Source organism: Myodes glareolus, chromosome 21 (genome assembly GCF_982192425.1).
Source record: "Myodes glareolus chromosome 21, mMyoGla1.1, whole genome shotgun sequence".
Taxonomy (NCBI): Eukaryota; Metazoa; Chordata; class Mammalia; order Rodentia; family Cricetidae; genus Myodes; species Myodes glareolus.
In genome coordinates this window covers 13,392,461-13,400,491 of record NC_142046.1, presented here as the reverse complement: position 1 = coordinate 13,400,491, position 8,031 = coordinate 13,392,461, and the positions used below count along the sequence as shown (strand labels likewise).

General features: G+C 52.3%; 1 protein-coding gene across 8 annotated transcripts in view; it reads left to right on the top strand.

Annotated features, from left to right (window-relative positions):
- Positions 1-653: 653 nt before the first annotated feature.
- Positions 654-8,031, top strand: part of Prrc2b (proline rich coiled-coil 2B) — an 81,745-nt gene continuing 74,367 nt past the window's right edge. For 6 of the 8 annotated variants that reach the window (XM_085681372.2, XM_085681371.2, XM_085681374.2 and 3 more), the window contains exon 1: positions 654-809. The gene's annotated coding sequence lies outside the window, so the exon portion shown is untranslated. Of the gene's footprint in view, positions 810-1,061; positions 1,083-8,031 lie in introns of those variants that run through there. The other 2 variants (XM_085681375.2, XM_048432056.3) reach the window with 2 other exon arrangements.

The window sequence follows — 8,031 nt, the reverse complement described above, 5'->3', positions numbered from 1 at the left end:
AGAGCTCTCCCTGGGGTCCTCTCTCGGGAGACCCTTCCCCCACTCCATCGAGATCCTCTCCATGGCGGGGGTGGTGGTGGTGGTGGTCTCTCCCCTGATCCCCTCTCCATTGAGGTCCCTCTGTTCATCCAGTCCCTTCTCCACTTTTTCTCCATTTGAGCCATCTTCTCCGTTGCAGCCCCTTTCAACTGGGGCCCCTTGTCCACGGGAGATCCCTCTCTCTCCAGGTCCCTTTCCACCTAGGTCCCTTTCCCTCAAGATCCTGCACTTAGGTCTCTTCTCCACCTAGGACCCTTCTCCACCAAGGTCTGTCTCCACTTAGGCACCTTCTCCACCTAAGCCCCTTCTTCTCTATCGAGGTCCCTCCCCACCGCATCCCCTCTGCAGCCGAGCTGGCTTCCTCTTCATTGAAGTCCCTCTCTTCCGCAGCCCCTCTGCACCGCGGCGGCCCAGCCCGCTCCCTGCACCCTCCCTCCTGCCCTCCCTCCCTCCCGGGACAGGGGCAGCGCGGCAGGGGGCGCTGCGCGGGCCACCGTGCGGGCGGCGGGCGGGGGCAGCGCGGAGGCGGGGGCGGCGGCGGCGGGGGGCGGGGAGCCGAGCGCGGGCGGGAGGCGGCGGCGAGCCACAGCGCCGAGGCTCCAGCGAGCGCCGAGGAGCGGGAGGAGGAGGAGGAGGAGGAGGAGGAGGCAGAAGCGCAGAGCGCTGAGCCCCGCGCCGCCGCCGCGCAATCCGCCGCCATCCGCCGCCCCCGCGCCCGGCCGCCGCCCGACCGCCATCGCCCGGGCCCGTCGCTCGCGGACGCAGACCAGGTGGGCCGGGGCCGGGGCTGCGCTTTGTCTCCACTACCGTGCTCTGCGGCGGGCTCGGGGCTGCGGCCTGGTCGGCGCTCTGCAGCTCGCCATTGTTGTGTGTCCGCGGCCAGGGCGGGAGGACGGCGGGCCGGGCGGGGCCGGGATCGGATCGCGGTCGGGGTCCACAGAGGGCTCTCCTGCACCCGGGGACAGCAGCCTCATAGGCCGAGGCGGGGGACACGGGACCCCGAGGCCGCCCGGAACCGCAGGCCGAGCGCCGCCCCGGCTCGGGTGGGTTCGGTTGCGGGAAGTGGGGTGGTGTTTTCAGGGCACCCGGAGTCGCAGCTAAAAATGTTTGCTAATAAACAGGATGTCGCTGCTCGGGGCCTGCTAGATTGATGATTTTTTTGTTTTTTGTTTTTTCTTCGCCTACCTTTTAAGAGAGAAACGCAGCCCTGTTGAGGTGGTGGGCCTCTTTGGAGAGGTTCTGCCTGCACAAAAGTGGATGCTGCTTTCCTTTCTTTGTAAATATCGTGGTGAGACGAAACCCACTGTTAGGCAAGAATAGGTGTCCCCCCCCCCCGCCCCTCCAGGCAATGGTGAGCTTGAAGGAAGTGGGAGAAGGGGGGCGCCGATGCTCTCTGGAGTGTGTCATTTGCTAAATGGCTGCCTGGGAGAAGCCTTTATAAACGCTTGTCTTTTGCAGGATAGTTAAAATTTACCTACGGTTTTCTTTCCTGGAAAGGTTAGCGTGTATTTTAGGTGTGTTGTCTATTTTATACATCTCCTTTGGGCTTTCAGTCCGTCCGTTTGAAGCCTTGGCGTCTTTTCGTGGCAGTACAACTGCAGGGACTCGTGTTGTATCGTAATGTCTGCACCGTCGTGCTGCAAGCTGGGACCTGAGGGGTACGGGCTGGAGAATGGGATACCTGCTGCCACCACCTCCAAACCCAGGTTCTCCTCAGCCCTCATCGGCAGGGAGACATGACTTGGTATGCGGTCGGTGCTCTATGGTTACGGTGTTGTCAACCTAGGATAGAAGGTTGGCCACTTGTGGTGTCATCCGTGCCGGAGCGTGCCACAGGTGCTGACTTTGGAGTGGCGACATTGGAGAAGGGATGCAAAACATTGGATAGTGTAGGAGTTCCAGGTCAGCCTGGCCACATCGTGACGACCCAACAAAATACCCACGGTATTTAGGTGCTTGGTCAGTGTGGGTCTCTGTGGGGAATGAGCTTGGAAAGGCATGTGTAGCCCACAAGAACCTGCTGCCTCTCTAGTGCAGGGGCTTTCTAGTGGTGGCTGGGTTTCAGTGGGCTGGAACCCAGGGAAGGTAACTGCCCTCCTTGGGGATAGGCAAGTAATTGTTTGGGAGCCTTCAGCTTGTTCAGGCAAGTGAGCCTTTGGAGCCCTGTTCAGGTACCCTTGAGTTACTTAAGTCTCTGAGCCCCAGCTCTTGCATCTATAAAATGGGAATAATTACGGCTGCTCGTACATCTCGTGGGAGCCGCAGGTAAGATTCAACAGCAGAGCGTTTCCATCTGTGGGAAGGTGGTATGTATGCATGTTCTCGCTGGTTCCTTGGTTGTGTCGGTCCCTTTTAATTCCTTGCTTTTGTCCTTCGGTTGTGTCTTATGGGATGGGGAACTCCCCACCCCCCATCCTACCCCAAATGCTGTGACCGTTTTGATAGTCTCTTTATTACCCTCGTGCTTAAAAGCAGGGAGCCCAGCCAGATTCTGAGGCGACTGGGAGACCATGGAAGGACGGAGGATAATACACGGAGGGTGGGAGGGAACCAGTATTTGTCTCACTGAGTGATGACTGAGGCCTAGCTTGCCTCTTAGACTAGCCCTGAGTAACTCGTTGGTCCCCTTTGGATAAACAGTGACTTGCATCCGGGAGGGGGTGGGGGGATTGTCTCACTTGGTTTGGCTTAATCATCTTGTTTAAGGAACTTCCATGCCCCCTCCAGGCCTTTTATTCTCCTGCCCTTCAGCCGGTCTGTGTTGTCTGGCCTCCTTCAAAGGTCTGGTCCTAGCCTTCCGTGTCAGGGAAAGACAGAGTCTGCTGTCCCTGCCTCCAAGACTTGAATTCCTGGGGAGCTTGAATTCATTGTGCTGCTTGTGCGGCGGCACCCTGGTGGGGCCTGCCCTAGTCCTTTGCACTCTTCACTGGCTTGGAGTGGGTGAGGGGAAATCCCAGGGCACATACTGTCAAAAGCCTTGGAAAGCGGAGTTTCTGGAATGGCCGGTCAGAACTGGCTCCTGAGCCTTGGACTTTGCTGAGGGATTTTTGTTTGGCCTCTTAACCATCCTCCATCCAATTTGATACACACACACACCACCTTTTCTCTGAAAGATTATTTTATTATACTTTAAGCTCCCCACCCCTTTCCTTACACAAAGTACCAACTCACATTGCCAATGACTGTGGGTTGGTTACCACTCCCATTGTTCGTTCTACCATTTAAGATTGAGCATTTTGGTGTTTGTTTCTATTTTAAACTGGAATAGGCTGGGAGGACCAGTGCATGTCTTTCTGAATTGCGTACCGAGGCTCCTGTGCTGTCACATGTCCGGATCGTGTTACAGGCTAGCGGATATTAATAGGGCCTGCCCAAAGAAGACCTTAAACATTTTTCTCTTAGAAAAAGAAGGAAGGAAGAAAATGGCTAGCAGACGCTGTTGGGTTTTGTGCTGTGAGCTTGTTACTTTTGGTTTTGAAATGAATATTGTATGCAGTGGTAGGACTTAGTAAATCTAAGGCCATTTTTTTTGAATCATAGTCAATTGTATTTATTGTGTGTGGCTGTTCATGTCCCATGGTACCCTAGTGGTGGTCCTAGGGCAACCTGTGGGAGTTGGTTTCTCTCCTTAGATTCAAAGTCAGGTTGTCGTTGTTGGTGTTGGTCACCCTTCCCATGGAGCCTTCTCTCGCACCTCAGTGTTTATTAGTGTTTTGTTATTTGGGTTTGCTAGACTGGGGATCATTTGGATGGGGCCTCACATGGCCTGTGTTGTGTGGTGCTGGAAGCCATGGAGAAAGGTGGTTAGCTTTCCGGAGCAGGAATATTGTTTACGATGAGCCTTTAGGTCTCACAGGGCCCCCTTTGGCCTCCTCACCTGGGAGCTGGCAAACCTGGGCCTCGCCACAGGTGATGCCACTGTTTGCACCAGCAGGCCCGTGGGAAATCTGTGTGCCAGGAGGGTGTTTGCCTTGGTGACTGGAGTCGGAGCCTGCTTGAGCTTTGTTCTCAACTGCACTTTTTTAATCCTGTGCTATCTGAGAAACATGATTCCCAGAACCTCACCAATGCTGTTGCAATGCTGGCCTGTGCGGCTTCTCATGCAGTGGAGGTGGCTGGCCACGCAGGGTGAAGTCCACCTCGATTGTATAGCTATTGTCTGAAATGTTTGCCTCTGTGCCTCTCTGCAGCCAGCCCTGGTCCTTTATCCCTCCTTCCAGACCATTACCGCCTTTCTCTGTGGTGCAGGAGAAGCTGAGGTGTTGGGGAGAAGCTGAGTTGATTACGTTTTCAGTTCTCCCATCCTGCATCAGATACTCCGTGGTCACTTCTTTCCCTGCCATTGTGTAAGGCCCTTTAAAATAGCGTTTCCAAACCCTATGATTAAAGTGAAATTCCTGAGGGAAAAAAATTAGAAAACCCTGAAAAGGATTAATGAGGAAATAGGGATGCAAACCATCTCTCCTCGCCCCTAGACTGGAGAACGAACAGGAATATGTTGCCTTCCTTACACCCAGAACATTCCACATACACTGTGCAAAGTGACAGCTTGGTTCTTCCTATGAGTGTTGCATTTCATGCATCTGCCGTGATTTATTTAATCTTGCAATTTGTTAGGCAATTTGGTTGTTACTCACTCCCCCACCCCCAAGACATTCCTCTCTGTTCTTATCTCTGACTATCACTCCCACAGTGGGATTTCTGAGGTCAAAGGGTGTGAGGCCTGTTCGGGTTTTCTTCTAGAGTTTTTAGTCCGACCTTCCTCTTCTGTCTTGAACCACCAGGTTCTGAGTGGCTCTATCTGGATCAGGGACATTTTATTTTTTAAGGTTTATTTTTATTATTTTTAATTGTGTTTATGTGGGTATGTGTACAGGACTGCAGTGCTCGCAGAGTTCAGAAAAGGGTGTTGGGTGCCCTGGAGTTGGAATTACAGGTGATTGTTAGCAGCCTGACGTGGGGGCTGGGAGCCAAATTCGAGTCTGGCAAGAAAATAACTGATCTTAATGCTTCCCCATCTCTCCAGTCCCTGGTTCAAGGGCTTCATCACAGACTGGATTGAGTGTAGACAGGGCACTTGTCTCAAACCTCCAATTGTTCTGGCTGTGTGGCAGGAAGCCCCTCCCAAGAGACCTTGGGGACCGCCCCAACCTGTCATTACTTTCTTTTTTTGGTCTGTTCGGATTGAAGTTGTGAGCCACCGCCTCCCCAGGGGTGGGGTGGGGTGGGGTGGGTAGTGGTTTCTGTTTGAGAGAGTCTCTCTTCGTAGCACTCTGATGAGGCCTGGAATATGCAATGTAGCCCTGGCTGGCTTCAAACTCAGAAATAGGCATAGTGGTATAAGCCTTTAATCCCAGCAAAGATAGGCAGATCTCTTGGAGAGCATAGCCAGCCTGGTCTACAAAGCGATTTCCAGGCTAGCCAGGGTTACACAGCGAAGAAACCCTGTCTTGAAAATACAGAAAACCAAACCAAACAAACAACAGAAATCCCCAAATCTCACAGAGATTCGCCTTTTCCACTGCCTGAGTGCTGGTGATGAAAGGTGGCCCGGCCACCGCGCTAGGCTGTGCAGCCCCAGAGGGCCCCCTCTTCCCAGGTACCGAGCTTGCAGTGAGCGCCTCCTGGTTCTGCTTTTCCTTATCTCACTTTTAAAATAATTTTTATTTTATTTTGTGTGTGTGTGGGTCCAGTGTGTGGATATGCGCGTGCTCGTGGAGGTTTGAGGTTGAGTTTGGTGTTTTCCTGGATCGCCGGATGTGTGGCAGCACAGTCATTGAACCCAGAACTCACTGATCTGGCTAATCGAGCTACCTTGTGCAGGTGGACCGCCAGGCTCGCTTAGCTTTTATGGGGTGCCGGGGATCTCTGGTTTTCATGCTTGCGCAGCAGACACTTTACACACAGCCTTCTCCTCAGCCCCTGAGCAATTTTTATTGTGCTAAAAATTCATTGTTTGTGAGTGTCTAGGTAGGTGGCATGAGGTCTGGTGATGGGGACACACACTCACACACTCACTACCAGCCACCTCCAGGCCCAAAGGCCGTCCATTGACACTTCCTCCTCCCTGCATCGGCAGACAGCCGCCAGCCTGCTTTGTGTCTGAGTTTGGCCCTTCTGGGCACCTTGTATGAACAAGATAACCCGCAGTTCGTTTTATTCCTGGCCTACTTTGTTAGCATGCTCGCAAGGCTCATTCCATGTTGTAGTGTGTTCCAGAGCTTTCTGAGGCCGAGACAGGAGGATCAAGAATTTGATTGTTTGTAGTCGGGGCTGCAGAGCCAGACCCTGCCTTAAAAACAAACAGTAGGATGGCCAGATGGCTCAGCACGGAAAGGTGTGTGCCACCTCACAGTGCAAGCCTGAGGACCCGAGTTCAAATCCAGGTAAAACTAGGAGGAGAGAACCAAGCCTTCAGAGTCGTCTTCTTGACCAACACACACACACACACACACACACACACACACACACGAGTGGCTGCCCCACTGCTCCCCATCACACATGCACGCACACTTTTCTGCGTGCACATGTACTACATTTTCTTCATGTTTTTTGTAGCGCACAGCTAGTAAACATAGCTGTTTTTAATCTGTGGGACCCCCCACCGTGTGTGCTGTTGTTTGCTGTGTAAATGCACTCTCTGAGCTGAGAATTGCGTAAGAGGGTCTCACGAGAGACCACCCGAGTCAGGCTCAAGTCGGCCTGGGAAAACTGGGGTGGTGGTCTGGAGTTTGGCAGAATTGAAATAAACACCCACTTGGAAGTAGTACGCCGAGGCCCGGGGTGTTTTATGTTGAGATCAGAAACTGCAGATCCCAGGAGAGAGCTCACGCTTTTCAGGGTACTGAGGTCCTTTGAATATGGACATTCTGTAAGTGCTCCACCTCCCAGCATGCCTTGGGTCGTGGCTTTGTACAGATGATTGGATAGGAGAAGGGGTCTGTGGCCAGCGCCCTTACCCAGGTCTCTTTGTGTTCCACAGAGCTTTTTGGGCAGGTGGTGTTTACAGACAGTCCAGAGCCTAAAGAACAGCTCTGTTCCCACAAGGACAGAAAATACAGGCCTGTCTGGGAGGGACCGGGTCCCTCCTGCCTGGGTGACCTGTCTGGCACTGAATGGGCTCAGTGTTTAGAAGTCACTAGGGAGAGCAGGGGTGTTTTGAGACAAAATATGACATTTTCTGGTGTTTGTTTCCCTGATAAATTAATTACAAAAGTGCATACGTGTGTATGCAATCCTGGTTTAAACAAAGGAAGGAAAAAGTGAGTGAGCGCAGAGAAACGCACACATTTTCTCCCGGCCTGGCCAGCACAAAGCGCTGTTTACAGTTTGCACTGTTAGTAGGCTTGGGAAAAGACTTTTAGAAAGCAAATGGGGAGAGGCGGTGCTGGGGTGCAGCGGGGTGCAGAGCTGTGGGTGAGTTCACACCAGGTCCTGGGTGAAAAACAAATCAACAGTAGGGTTACCTGGCTCACACAGTTTAGAACCTGTGTTTTCAAATGTTGTACCGAGGGTTTCTCCTTGTTAGTAGAAACAGATTCTTAATATTTTAGAAGTAACTTATTCTTAATATTTTAGAAGTAATGCTAAGTGTTGTTTTTTGTTTTTGTTTTGTTTTGTTTTGTTTTTGAGACAAGGTTTCTCTGTAGCTTTGGTGCCTGTCCTGGAACTAGCTCCTGTAGACCAGGCTGGCCTTGAACTCACAGAGATCCCCTTGCCTCTGCCTCCCAAGTGCTGGGATTAAAGGCTTGCACCACCACCGCCCGGCGCTTATTAAGTTTTTTAGAAAATGAACAAGTATATATAAAAAAACAAACAAAAATAACTCAATCCCATGGCCCAGATATTCCCAGTGTTGCAAGGGGAGCAGGAGAATTCTGGGGAGGAGGAAGTTGATTCCTCCCACTCCTGCCCAAATCACCGAAACAGCAGGATGTAAGCTGCCCCACTGAAAAAGGTACTGAGCCACATGGCTAGCATAGATCAGAAAAA